At 37.0% G+C, this 15,376-nt stretch overlaps 1 protein-coding gene across 5 annotated transcripts in view; it reads left to right on the forward strand.

Moving 5' to 3' along the window:
- The window catches only part of ODF2L (outer dense fiber of sperm tails 2 like), a 604,788-nt gene that overhangs the window by 67,352 nt on the left and 522,060 nt on the right, over window positions 1-15,376 (forward strand). For 3 of the 5 annotated variants that reach the window (XM_085024225.1, XM_013997449.3, XM_085024226.1), the window contains exon 2: window positions 12,869-13,024. The exons of the other annotated variants lie outside the window; for them this stretch is intronic. The gene's annotated coding sequence lies outside the window, so the exon portion shown is untranslated. The remainder of the gene's footprint in view (window positions 1-12,868; window positions 13,025-15,376) is intronic. 5 annotated transcript variants of the gene reach the window in all.

Here is a 15,376-nt window from a genome sequence, read left to right on the forward strand (position 1 = left end):
AGACCTCTCCTCGCCCTCCAGCCAGCAACGTGGGCTCTCCTTCCCTGTGCCAGCCCCAGGACTGGGTGCTCGCTGTGCCTTGGACTGCCCACTCCTCTGGGCGGGTTTCCTTCTGCAGAACATCCCCTTTGGTCTTAACCCCTCTCAGGGGCGCAGGTGCTGGGCCGGACTGCTTTTCTTTCCTTCCTTCTCAGGTCCACGTGGATCCTTCTTATAGCCTTGTTTGTATGAGAGTATTTCTGCCAGTTTCCAGAGAGTTTACAGCTTGCATTGTCCCACATCTAGATGTATTTTTGATGTGTTTGTGGGGCAGGTGGATTCGCATGGTCTTTCCTGCTCCGCGCCTTGATTCATCTCTCTCTGCCTCCCCCTTTTCTGGTTTTAGTGAGTACAGCTGACACAGTGCTGTGTGAGATTAAGGTGTGCAGCCTGATTCGATCTACGTACATCACGAAGTGATTATCACCGTTAGTGAACAAGGATCATCTCATATAGATACAAAGTTAAAGAAATAGAACATCTTTTTCTTGTGATGAGAAACTCTTAGAATTTACTCTGCGAAGTTTCACATATGACATCCAGCAGTGTTAATTATATTTATCATGTCGTATATCAGCTCCTAGTACTTATTTTCTTATGATGAAAATTTGTACCTTTTGACGACCTTCATCCATGTCCCCTTCCCCCGAACTCCTGCTTCTGTTAACCACAAATCTGACCTCTTTTCCTATGGGTTTGTCTGACCTGCAGTGGTATGTTAGTTCCTGTCACCCAACATAATGATTCTGTTTCGCCATTTCAGACTGATCACTATAATAGGTCTAGTTACAGTGTGTCACCCTACAAAGATATCACACAGTTGCTGACTGTGATCCCCCTCCCTGCACTTTGCATTTCATAGACATGACTCATTTATTTTGCAGCTGGACATTGTATCTCTTAATCTCCTTCACTTATTTCTCTCCTCCTCCCAAGCTGCCCGCACCCTCCTCCCCCAACCACCCGTTTGTTCTCTGTATCTACATCTCATTTCAGTTTTGTTATGTATGTTCACCTGTTTTGTTTGACTTTGGAATTCCACATGTATGCGAAATCATACAGCATTTGCCTTAACGCTGACTTATTTCACTTAGCATAATACCCTCGAGGTCCCTCCATGCTGTTTCAAATGGCAAGATTTCCTTCTTTTTACGGCTGAGTGATAGTCTATTCCTCCTATGTATCACATCTTCTTTAACCATTCCTCTATTGATGAGCAACTTAGGTTGCTTCTATATCTTGGCTATTGTAAATAATGCTATGATGAACATGGGGGTACATAAATCTTTTCTAATTAGCTGTTTTTCTTTCCTTTGGGTAAATACCCAGGAGTGGAATTGCTGGGTCATAATGATAGTTTTATTTTTAAATTTTTGAGGAATCTCCACACTGTTTTCCGTAGTGGCTGCTCAGTGTTCTCCTCCTTAAAGAGTTTGGAAATGAGCAAAACATAGGCACTGCCTTTATAGAACTTTCAAATTTGGGATTTTAACTCAGGTCATCCAGTTTCAGAGTCTGTTTTTTAGAGTATATGCATCATACACTACTTCTCAAAAGGGTGATTTCAATGAGTATAAGACTTGAAAATTATTTTGAAAGCAGTAGTTTCTATTACAGACTAGTAATTGACAGTAGAAGATCCAAGAGAATGTGAATTGCTATGATTAATTGGTATGAATCAATAGAATTTTTGTCTTGTTTCAGGTTTAGGTTGAATCACAGAATTTTCAAAAAACTGTTTTGGGATGAAAAATTAGAGTTAAGTATAAGTCTTTAAGAATTTAGTTGTGTAGGCATAACCTAAATTTACCCATTTATGAGGCAGTAGACACTTGGGTTGTTTATACATTTTGTTATTATGAGCAGTATTGCTATGAATATTAGTGTACAGGTATTTGTGTGGAGATGTTTTCATTTCTCCCGGGTTTATAGCCTCTATATATGTATACAGCATATGGTAACTATGTTAATCATTTAGGGAACTGTTGGACTCTTTTCCAACACAGCCACACCTTCCACATTCTCAAAAGCAGTGTATTGGAGAGGGTATTTTCTAATTTCTGTGCATTCTCACCAACGCTTGTTATTATCTGTCTTCTTTTTTTCTTTTAACACATATGCATTCTATGTAATTTTTTTTACAGAAAATTGAAAAGAAAGCTTAATAAAACAATATCTGCTTTTATAATGTACATTATACTTTTATATGTTTCTTCCATTAGCTTTCTGTTGGTTGTTCTTTTTTTTTCCCCAGCAGAAGTCATTTATTTATTTATTTATTTTCCCATTTCTTTTTTTTAATTACTCAAATGAATTTATCACATCTGTAGTTTTATATTGATCATAACAATCTGATTTCACAGGATTTCCACCCCATAACCCAAGCACATCCCCCCACCCCTCAAACTGTCTCCTCCGAAGACCATAAGTTTTTCAGTATCTGTGAGTCAGCATCTGTTCTGCAAAGAAGTTCTGTCTGTCCTTTTTTCAGATTCCACATGTCAGTGAAAGCATTTGATGCTGGTGTCTCATAGTATGGCTGACCTCACTTAGCATGATAATTTCTAGGTCCATCCATGTTGCTAAAAATGCTGGTATTTCATTCTTTTTAATGGCTGAGTAATATTCCATGGTGTCTATGTACCACATCTTCTCAATCCACTCCTCTGTCGATGGACATTTAGGTTGTTTCCATGTCTTGGCTATTGCAAATAGTGCTGCAATGAACATCAGAGTACATGTGTCTTTGCGAGTCATGGTTTTCTCTGGATCGATGCCCAGGAGTGGGATTGCTGGATCAAATGGTCGTCCTATGTTTGGTTTTCTGAGGCATCTCCATACTGTGTTCCACAGTGGTTGCACCAATTTTCAATCCCACCAACAGTGTACTAGGGTTCCTTTTTCTCCACACCCTTTCTAGCACTTCTTGTTGGTAGACTTTTGGATGATGGCCATTCTGGCTGGTGTAAGGTGGTACCTCATCCTGGTTTTGATTTGCATTTCTCTAATAATGAGTGGTGTTGAACATCTCTTCATGTGTTTTTTGGCCATCTGTATGTCTTCTTTGGAGAACTGTCTGTTTAGATCTTCTGCCCATTTTTGGATGGGGCTGTTTGTTTTTTTGGTATGGAGCTACAGAAAGTGTTTATAAATTTTGGAGATGAATCCCTTGTCCGTTGATTCACTTGCAAAGATTTTCTCCCATTCTGTGGGTTGTTGTTTTGTGTTTTTAGGGTTTCCTTTGCTGTGCAGAAACTTTGAAGTTTGATTAGGTCCCATTTGTTTATTTTTGTTTTTATTGTCAATACTCTAAGAGGTGGATCTGAGAAGATGTTGCTGTCGTTTATGTCAGAGAGTGTTTGGCCTATGTTTTCCTCTAAGAGTTTGATAGTGTCTGGTCTTCTATCTAGGTGTTTAATCCATTTGGAGTTTATTTTTGTGTATGGTGTCAGGGAGTGTTCTAATTTCATTCTTTTGCATGTGGCTGTCCAGTTTTCCCAGCACCTGGGTTTAATTCTGGGCTTTCTATCCTGTTCCACTAATCTCTATTTCTGTCTTTCTGCCAGTACCATATGGTTTTGATGATTGTTGCTTTGTAGTATAGTCTGAAGTCTGGGAGCCTGATTCCTTCAGCTCCATTTTTCTTTTTCAGGATGTCTCTGGATATTCTGGGTCTTTTGTGCTTCCAAACAAACTTTAAAATATTTTGTTTGAGTTCTGTGAAAAATGGCCTTGGTAATTTGATAGGGATTGCATTGAATCTGTATATTGCCTTAGGTAGTATAGTCATTTTGATAATATTAACTCTTCCAATGCACGAGCATGGTATCTCTTTCCATCTATTTGTGTCATCTTTGATTTCTTTCATCAGTGTCTTATAGTTTTCAGAGTACAGGTCTTTTGTCTCTTTAGGTAGGTTTACTCCTAGGTATTTTATTCTTTTGGATGCACTGGTAAACGGGATTGCTTCCCTAATTTCTCTCTCTGCTCTTTCATTGTTAGTGTATAGAAATGCCGTCGATTTCTGTGTATTAATTTTGAATCCTGCGACTTTGCCAAATTCATGGATGAGCTCTAACAGTTTTCTGGTAGAGTCTTTAGGGTTCTCTAGGTATGGTATCATGTCATCTGCAAATAGTGATAGTTTTCCTTCTCCCTTTCCAATTTGGATTCCTTTGATCTCTTTTACTTCTCTGATTGCTGTGGCTAGGACTTCCAGAACTATGTTGAAGAGTAGTAGCGAGAGTGGACATCCTTGTCTTATTCCTGATCTCAGCAGGAATCCTTTCAGCTTTTCACCATTGAGAATGATGTTAGCTGTGGGTGTGTCATGTATGGCCTTTATCATGTTGAGGCAGTTTCCCTCTGTGCCCACTTTCTGAAGAGTTTTTATCAGAAATGGGTGTTGGATTTTGTCAAAGGCTTTTTCCACGTCTATTGAGAGGATCTTATGGTTTTTATTCTTCAGTTTGTTCGTGTGGTGTATCACACTGATGGATATGTGGGTATTGAAGAACGCTTGCATCCCTGGGATAAATCCCACTTGGTCATGATGTACAATCCTTTTAATGTATTATTGGATGTGGTTTGCCTTTTTGTCTTTTTGTTGTTGTTGTTGTTGTTGTTGTTGTTGTTGTTGTTGTGTTGTTGCTATTTCTTGGGCCGCTCCCACAGCATATGGAGGTTCCCAGGCTAGGGGTTGAATCGGAGCTGTAGCCACCGGCCTACGCCAGAGCCACAGCAACGCGGGATCCGAGCCGCGTCTGCAACCTACACCACAGCTCACGGCAACGCCGGATCGTTAACCCACTGAGCAAGGGCAGGGACCGAACCCGCAACCTCATGGTTCCTAGTCGGATTCGTTAACCACTGCGCCACGACGGGAACTCCCTGGATGTGGTTTGCTAGTATTTTGTTGAGGATTTTTGCATTGATGTTCTTCAGTGAAATTGGCCTGTAGTTTTCTTTTTTTGTGGTATCTTTATTATTCTGCCATAAAAAGGAATAAAGTACTAATGTATACCACAACATGGATAAACCTTGAAAAACTATGCTAAATGAAACAAGCCAACCACAAAAGACTACGTATTATATGATTGGATTTATATGAAATGTCCGCAAAGAGGCAGTATCTATAGAGACAAAAAAAAATAAATTAGTGGTTTCCTAGGGCAGGAGATATTAAGAGGAAGTGAGGAGAAGGGTGGACTGTTAAAGGATACACTGTTTCCTTTTGGGGAAGATTAAAATGTTCTAAAATTTAAAAAAATTAATTATTAATTTTTTGATAATTTTGAGGCTAGAACAATTGAACCCTGCCTTTCAATAAACAGTTCTTAAGTTGTGTCTGAAATTGAAATGGACAACAGAGGTAAAAACCCTATTTTCATAAAATTCCAGAAACTTAATCTCTAAACAAGTTTCTTTTTAATGATTTTATTAAAACTTATTTCTTTATTCTTTTCATGTTGCCTCTTCCTCCTGAAATAGATTTTTCTGAATGCCTCACAGAACTGATGAGATAACAGCAATGCATTTTTTTTTATATATACTCCCTTTCAAAGGATTACATAAAATAAATTAAAAGCAAATGTTGTGCTTTGTAACGTGAGATACAAAGAAGGAAATGTTAAGGGCTCACCTATGGAGAGAGTCAACTGATCCAGAGTTTTATGAACTGTTACAACCTCACACACCCATGGGTGCTGCAGTCAAATCATTCTTCGATGTCATAGTTAATTCCCGTAGAGATTATGTTGGATTTAACCAATTGTTACACAAAATCAAAACTGACAGAGTGAATTGGTAGCTTAATTTCCTTATAGTTACTCCCTTAGAATTTTCTTTATTAGCCCCCCTTTTAATCTTTGCTTCTTTTATACTATCACTTTTGGAATGTCATTGCATTTGCTACCAATATTCATGCTCTGCATTTGTGAATATTCTCTTCATTCTCCTAATTTATTCCTCTGTTCTCTCATTCATTTGTTCACAAACTTAATGGGCACTTGCCATGTGTCAGGCCCTCTGCTAGGAAGGAGTATACAATGTTAATTAAGTTGTCACCCTTATCTTCAAGGCATTTCAGATCTAGTGGGCATCCTGGACACTAGTAATTATTTTGATTGATTTTCTGTTGTTCTTCCTACAAAAAGGTTATAGGTGGGTGGTGGTGGGTGGTTGGTATTAATTGATGTGAGTTTTTGATATTGTATAATGAAATGAGTCAACATTTAGAAGATTTATGTAACTCAGTGAATGGATATGTTCCACGTCATCAAGGCATGATATTAAAAAACTTCTGCATGTGTAAAAGAGCCATTCAAAACATAAGATATGCCACGTGATATTTAACAGAGTATCAATTTACTTTATTTATGATATGTTTTCTAAATCAGTAGATATCTAAAAACACTTGTTTCTAAAATCTTAGTAAAATCATATGACTTAAAATTTAAATACCAAATAATTAATATTTGATTTTAACAGTATCTTTTCATTAAAAGTTTCAAAAGCCAAAAAGTCATATTTGGCTTGCATTTTAACCATTCATTCCTCAACAGCCAGGAAACAATTTTTTTGTTGTTTTATTTGTTAATAAAAATGTATGGATTATATGAGGGATAGCTTTAAAAATTTGAAGAAAGAGGAAAAATGAAGGGAAGAGGAAAAAGGGAGGGTTACACTACTAAATCACTTCACAGTTATCTATCAGGAATCAATATTTGCTGCTTCTCTGGAATGAACTCATTTCAGTTGTTTGATATACATACACACAGACATATACACTAAAATATTCTTGGCATAAAGGGTTAGGAAGACTCTTTATGGTATAGGAAAATAAGCAATATTAAAATTAAACATTTTTATGCATTATGATTAAACTTCTTTTGGAGAAGTAAATTTAGTAAAGTGGCAACTTGAGACTATTGTAGAGTGTTCTATAGGCACCTGGGAGACCAGTGTTTGAGGGCTATGTGTGCTACTAATTTACTTTGTAAATTGTTTCAACTTGTGTAGCCTCTATTTCCTCATTTATAATGTAAGTTTATATCTGCTTCTAAGAGTTTCCATGGAAGGTGAATGAGAATGTAAGTACTGTTTGTAGATACAAAATGCTATTCAGATAGAAAGTATTATTTTTTAGGATGCTACATGGGTGCCCAGTGCCACAAGCTTATCCCATGCAGTAAAGCTAAGAAGTCAGGTGTGGTCCTTGGTCTGTGAAGAGAACACACCATCGGGAAGTCATGGTTTGAGAAATAGTAGTGACACATTCGTGCTGGAAGTAACACATCATTTTCTGACATCTACTCCAATAATAACTTAATTACATGTGCTTAACAGATATTTTTCCCTGAGCTTAAGGTCCAGAATTTCCAGCCATAAATGTTCTCCCTGAGATACTAATTGTTCTATATACAAATAAAATCTGTACGTGGGCTTGCTTGTGGTGGGCTTTAACTAGCTGAGCTAACTGGCTGGGCTCAGACAGTTCTTTTGCCATTTTTGTCTCCTCTAACAGTTTAGGAGTTATATGCATAGTTTCTATTTGTTTACTGATTACCCTAGAAATTTTAATGTATTTGTCTTAACAAAGTTGAAAGTTAACCAGATTATCTTTTTTCCAAATTAAACAAGGACCTTAGAAAACTTGAAATCCAATCCTCCTCCCCCACTTATTCTTTTCATATATCTTAATTTCACATATTCAGATGACTTAATTTTTATGTAATTAATCAATGTTTATTTATATTTACACATATTTGTGGCCAACTTTTCTCTTAATTCCTTTTTATCTCTCAGATCTTCTAACTAAGGTCATTTTCCTTACTAAAAAGTATATTCTTTATAATTTCTTTTTTCTCAGTTCTTATTTTCCTGAAATGTCCATACTTATTCTTTATTCTTAAAAATACCTTCCCTGTATATAGAATTCTAGTTTGATAAGCATCTTCTTTTAGCATAATGAAAATATTCAACTATCTTCTGGCTCCCATTTTTGCTGTTAGGAGTTATCTCTTGGTCTAATTGTTACTTGGGGGGGCATTCTGTCTTTTACTTCTCTAATGTTCTGCACTTTCCCTGTGGTGGAATTAGAAAAATACTTCTTTTTATTTACCTGGTGCTTTTGGGGGAGGGAGGTTCCTTAATATTTGGATTGTTTCTTTAATTAGCGCTCCGAATCTAGCAGCCGTGTTTTTTCATCATTGTTTCTGCTTCATCTCCCTCTCCTCTTTCTGGAAGGACTTAAATCTGTATCCCACACTTCTCATTATATCTTCTGTGTCTTTTAACTTCTCAGAATATCCATCTCTTTGTCTTCTGGAATTGCTCATTCAGATATTTTCTTTTAAATTATCCTCCAGGTCTCAATCATTTTCTCTTTTGTTTAATATGATTAAACCTGTTCATTGAGGTTTTAAAATTTTATTTTAATTAAAAATATTTTAAGGCATTCTCTTTGTTGTTGTTGGCTTTTTTTTTTTTTTTTAATTTGCTTGCTTTTGTTCATGTATTTCAGGCCTCCTTTTTGTTCACTTAAAATATTTTACACATTCTTAGGTCTGTATTCTGTATCCCCTCATTCCAATAGTAATATTTTCTATGAGGCTGATTGTACTGTTTTTTTCCCATTGGTTTTCACTCATGATACCTTGTTTTCTTTATGTTTAGAAATGTTTGGCTTTCACCTGCTCGATTTCCCATTATTTGCAGAATAAAGGTCTTTGAAGTATTAGTTAAAGAGTTCCTCTAAAAAGAATTTATATTTGTGTTTCTCAGACACGTGGGTGCACTAGTGGTCTGAGATCACTTTTTAAAACTCCGTAAATTTTATTATATTTGTAAGTGCACACCAATCGTCATAACCAAGTTTTACAGCATTTCAATCCAAAATCCTTGGCCTGTCCCTCCACTCCCCTCCTCCACCTGTCTCCTTTGGAAACCATAAGTTTTTCAAAGTCTGTGAGTTAATATCTGTACTGCAAAGAAGTTCATTGTATCCTTTTTATTTTTTTTTTTAGATTCCACATATAAGTGATAGCGTATGATGTTTGTGTCTCACTGTCTGACTAACTTCACTTAGCATGGTAATTTCTAGGTCCATCCATGGTGTTTCAGATGCCATTATTTCATTCCTTTCTGTGGCTGAGTAGTATTCCATTGTGTATATGTACCACATTTTCTTTATCCACTCCTCTGTTGATGGACATTTAGGTTGCTTCTATGTCTTGGCTATTGTGTATAGTACTGCAATGAACATTGGAGTACACACATCTTTTTCAAGTCATTGTTTTCTCTGGATAGATGCCCAGGAGTGGGATTGCTAGATCAAATGGTATTCTATTTTTAGTTTTTGGAATTAAAAGGAATTTCCATACTACTTTCCATAGTGGTTGCACCAATTTACATTCCCACCAACAGTGTAATAGGGTTCCCTTTTCTCCACATCCTCTCTAGTATATATTGTTTGTAGACCTTTTAACAATGGCCATTCTGGCTGGTGCAAGGTGGTACCTCTTAGTAGTTTTGACTTAGATTTTTCTAATAATTAGTGATGTTGAACATCTTTTCATGTGTTTTTTGGCCATCTGTATATATTCTTTGGAGAATTGTCTGTTTGGATCCTCCACACATTTTTTGATGGGATTTTTTTTTCTTTTTGATATTGAGCTGCAGGAGGTATTTATGTATTATGGAGATTAATACCTTGTCAGTTGGTTCATTGGGAAATATTTTCTTCCATTCTGTGGGTAGTCTTTTCATTTTGTTTAGGGCTTCCTTTGCTGTGCAAAAACTTTTAAGTTTAATTAGGTCCCATTTGTTTATTTTTGTTTTTATTTTCATTACTACAGGAGGTGGATCTGAGAAGATATTGCTATAATTTATGTCAGAAAGCATTCAGCCTATGTTTTCCTCTAAGAGTTTTACAGTGTCTGGTCTTATATTTAGTTCTTTAATCTATGAGTTTATTTTTGTGTATGGTGTTAGGAAGTGGTCTGATTTCACTTTTTTTACATGTAGCTGTCTAGTTTTTTTTTAAACTTAAAATAGATTTATTTCATGTGATGGTTAATTAGTAACCAACAGATCTCTTTTGTCTTATTCCATCAGAAAAGTTAGAACGATCTCAGAGAAAAGACTTGCTTGACCTAACTTGCAAGATTCTCACAACCAAGCCAATCAGCTATGGCCAAAGAATGGGCTAAAAAGTTTTAGGGCTCAGGATTCATCAGTCTGTAGTTATGAGATGACTGACTCCTCTAACAACGTGGTAGCTTCTGAGGGAACGGCATGTGTAAAATGATGGGTGAACAAACAAATAAATAGATTTCTGCCACATATGCTCTGTTCCCTATTATATACAACATTTGTACTAGTTGGCTAATAATGGCCTCATGCACACCTATTTCATTGTTCTAGTGGTTTTAGAAACTGAAACTTGTGACTTGAACATTCTGAAGAGCAATCGAGCAACTTACTAAACGTCTCTGGGCTTTTGCATCTGCTTCTTGATGTGAGGGTTCAAACCAATGGTCTCTAACAACCCCGGCATGAAAGCACTATTGTTTTAGGAGTTATGTATTCATTAATCAATGAATAACAATTCACTCAACAACCATGCATTTTAGACTTTTGTGAATTCCTACTCTGTGCAATACGTTATACTAAGTATGATGAGAATGATTTTAATCAATTCCTTTCCAAGAAATTAGTCTTTCCCTTGAAATCTTGGTCACTTATAAAATGCTTTCTAAGTTTTATTAATATTATAACAAAGGCAAAGTTTAGTATCATTCTTTAAAACTTTTTAAAATGTTTAAAAATTCTTGAATTTTATTTATATTTATTTTATTATTATTATTGTTATTTCTATGGCCACACCCATGGTATATGGAAGTTCCTGGGCCAGGGATTGCATCTGAGATATAGCTACAACTTACACTATAGCTGTGGCAACAGCGGATCCTTTAATCCACTGAGCCAGGCCAGGGATCAAACCCATACCTCTGTAGCAACCTAAGTCACTGTAGTTGGATTCTTAACCCAATGCATCAGAGTGGGAACTCCAAAAAATTCTTAAATTTTAAATTAATATTACAATATTTTTCTACAAAAATATTATATTTTTTAATTAACCCCAGTAATTTTTTTTTTTTAAGGGCTGCATCCATGGCATATGGAGGTTCCCAGGCTAGGGGTTGAATTGGAGCTGCAGCTGCTGGCCTACACCACAGCTCCTGGCAATGCTGGATCCTTAATCCACTGAGCGAGGCCAGGGATAGAACCTGCATCCTCATGGATTCTAGACATATTCATTTCCTCTGAGCCACGATGGGAACTCCTACCCCAGTACTTTTTAAAATACTTGTGAATGAGTAGTGAGGTGGATACTATCAGATTGTTCTAGTGGATGGATGGGTAAATTAGTATGACCTTTTTTGTAAAGCAAGCTGAAAATGCACATTAAGAGAGCTTGTTTTTTAAATTATATTTGATTCAGCAGTCACATAGTCTGAATCTAAAATAATATGCAGATTTATATGTTTGGATACAAGGATAATCAAGATGCTATTATTTTAAAACTATAAAATTCTGAACAGTATAGTTGATCAATAATAGGAAGATAGTTAAGGAAATTATTTCATATCCACCAAGAATATTATGGAGTAAATATTAACTGTGTTTCGAAAGTGGAACACAGAATTCGAATTCAGTTTTGTTCATATATGAGTAGAGATAGTCTGGAAGGAAATAAATAAAAACTTGAAGATTTTCTACTTGTCTACCGGTGTTACAGTTTGCTGTTATCTTCCTCTTTCTATTTTTCCACACCTGTGGGTGTAGGTTAAAAAATGTATGGTGAGAAATGAAGTAGTTGCTTTATCATCAGGAGATAGATACTGAGTTTTCTACTCTCAGATGACGTCATATCCCTACTTTTCAACCTCTTTCCTGTGAAACCTGTTGTTATAATTTTCTGTGTGACACCTGCCAGAGTGTAAGTTTAAGAGATTCCCAGTGGTGATTTCTTCTTTATTTGGCTTTATGTTTGACGAGTGTAAGATGGTGTTTCCCTGTCACAAAATTATGAAGTCTAAATGGAAAAGGAGCTGGATCCAAAATTTATATGTAACATAAACTTCTTTGGGCCTATATATATAAGCTATCATGGTAATGATAATGACTCGATTTAAATTATTTGTATCCACACTTGACCTTCAGTCTTTCTTAAAGTTGAACCAAGTTTTCCTTGAGAGATTCTGGGTATATCTTGCAGGGGTCTGTCTTAAATAGTGTAAACTGAGTAATCCTCTCCTGACTGACTCTGAATGAAAGACTCTAATGATTCAGAGTAACCACAAAGCTTCATCATGACCATCCTTGCTGAAGGGTTGTCTTCTGAAATTGTCAGCTCTTGGAGTGGCAAGAGTCCGTAACAGCCCAAAGCAAACTTTGACCTCTTCTCTTCCTTCACCCCGTTTTTGGAAAGTGGGCCATGCCCTGAGATTTTTTTTAGCGATCCCACTTGTCGGTTGAAATTCTACTTTTTCATTCACTTCTTTAACATATTTTTTCTCCTATTATGGTTCATATTTTCCTGATTCTTTGCACATCTCCCAATTTTTTTTCTTATTGTATCCTTGACATTGTATTTGAAAGCACTGTAGATTGGATTAAGTATTGTTTTCTCCCAGAAAAGTCATGTCCTTTCTTTTTGTTGTGAGTCCAGCTGAGTCAGGGATGGGTTATAGCTTTAGGTAATTTCAGTTCACATCTAGTTTCAAGTATCATGAGAATGAGATCTATTCTGTGTGCATTACAGATCAAGATGGCAGAGGAGAAGGGTGTGTAGCTCACCTCCTTCCACAGCACATCAGAATATATCTACACGTGGAGCAGTTCACACGGAATACCAAATGAAAGCTGGCGAAAGTTCTCTCATGCAACCAAAGCTCCAAGAAAGATCCCACATAACCAGGTAGGATGATAACAGGAAACAAAAAGGAATCAGGATGGGATCTGGAAGGGAATGATGAAAGAAGAAAGTTCCCTGGGAACCCCCTTCATTGCCTGGAAGGTCTGCTGGGGCAGATGTGGAGCTGGGGTGGCCTGGGCTTTGCTCTGGAGGAGGGTTCGTGTGCTAGCTTGCTGACAAACAGGGCAGAGAGAGAACAGCAGACCAAAATGCATGCCTACTGTTACACACGGTAGCTTGGTGTTGAAACTTGGGTTTCAGCAGATGAACCTGGGAGAGGACTTGGTTTAGCCACACAGAGTCAGCCCAAGGGGTCTGGAGTGTGGTTTGGGTCACTGCTGTTGGCACATGCATGATGGGATGTGGGTCCTTCATAAGAGCTCCGTTGTCAGTGAACTCATCATGGGCATGGCTCCAGCAGCATCAGACTTTTTGTGTCCATAGTGGTGGGGTTGACATCCAAGCAGATTATCAGCACTCCCTCAGCAGGGTGGGTTCAGTGTGGAGCCAGCATCAGTGGGCACACACACTAGGTGGCACACACACTGGGTGGCGTGTGGTGTTACAGAATTGCACGACCCAGTGGACGGCCTCTAGGGGGGAATATGCAGCAGCTCAGTTCCCAGTGAGAGTGCTGCAGTACTGCCCTCCTCACGCTGCAGCATAGAGCTGGATCTGGGGGTTTGACTCCAATAACCAGGGAACACACTTTACCTTCAGCAGGGCTGTGACAACCACAGAGCAAAGAGGAGGCCCTGCCTCCAGTGTAGGCCTTGGTCATCACAACACCAAACATACCCGCTATCAAGGAGACAATGGCCAGTGTACTCTGAGGAAAGATGTGGCAGGCATCCATTCCAAAAACAGCCCTCATACCAAATATATTGGACTCACACAGTCTACACAGGGATCCTTCCACATAAAAACAGCCTTTCAAGACCGCAGTAGATAACTAACTGTTTCTCCTAAATTAATAGAGTCATAGAAATTTGAGTAAAATGAAAAAGTGGAGGAACTACTCCCCATGAAAAGAGCAAGAGAAATCCCCTGAAAGAACAAACAATGAAATAGACTTCTCCAGTCTACCAGACCCTGAGGTCAAAAAGGAGGTAATAAAAATAGTGAAGGAATTAAGAAAGATTATCAATAAAAAATAATTGTTAACAAGGAACTAGGAACTGTAAAGAGAAATGAACCAAAATTAGACAACTCAGTTGCCAAGATTAAAACAACTAAAAGTGAATACCAGATTAAATACACAGAAGAATGAATAAGTGATATGGAAGATAGAATAATGGAAATCATCCAATCAGAACAGCAGACAGAAAAAGGAAATGGAAAAAAATGAAAACAATATATGAGATCTATGAAATAATAAGAAGCATGTCAGCCTACACATAGTAGGGGTTCCGAAAGGGAAAAGGGGTAGGAAGCATGGAGGGTGCCAAACAAGATGATTCCAATCAGACCCACACCAAGACATATTACAGTTAAAATGTCAGAAGTTAAAGAGAGCACTCTAAAAGCAGCAAGAGAAAAAAGAGTCCATTAGAAGGGAACCCCCATAAGGCTGTCAGCTGACTTCTCTATAGAAAGTTTGCTGTCCAGAAGGCATGATATATTTGAAGTCCAAAGGGAAAAGCCTGCAACCTAGGGTACTCTGCCCAGCAAGATTATTATTTGGAATAGAAACAGAAACTAAGAATTTATCGGGGAAAAACTAACAGAATATACAAAGCCTAATCTAAAAGAAATATTGAAAGTTCTTTAAATAGAAAAGAAGCAAGCCTCTGTGGGAAAGAGAAAGACACAACAGGAAAGACAAATATATAAAAAGATTGATGATCACCTAGATAAGCTGGTACCTAGATTTAAAAAAATGTTTGAAAGTGATTATAACTACAATGAATAGCAAAAGGATAAATGTTAAAATGTAAAATAGAACATCAAAATCGCAAATGTGGGGGAGAGGAATAAAAAAATGTAGATCTTATAGACTGTGTTTGAACTTATATGACTATCAGTTTAAGGCAAGTAGATATTGTTATGGGTTAACATGCTTGAAAACCAGGGTAACCAAACATCAAAAACATAAAATAGATTCACAAACACCAAAAAGAAAGGAACTTAAGCATAATACAAAAGAAAACCATTAAAATACAAAATGAAAAAAAAAAAAAAAGGAAGAAGAAAGGAGCAAAGAGGAACTACAAAATCATCTGGGAAACAAGGTTTAAAATGCAATAAATACATACTTATCAATAATTATTTTAAATGTTAATAAGAGTAAATGCTTTTATCAAAAGTTATAAATTGAGTCAAAAAATAAGAACCTTCAAAATGCTGCCAACAAGA

Source organism: Sus scrofa, chromosome 4 (assembly GCF_054392235.1).
Source record: "Sus scrofa isolate SSC_HxYL_T2T_F1_AM1 chromosome 4, Sscrofa_HxYL_maternal_Yorkshire_Landrace_v2.0, whole genome shotgun sequence".
In the NCBI taxonomy this organism is placed as follows: Eukaryota; Metazoa; Chordata; class Mammalia; order Artiodactyla; family Suidae; genus Sus; species Sus scrofa.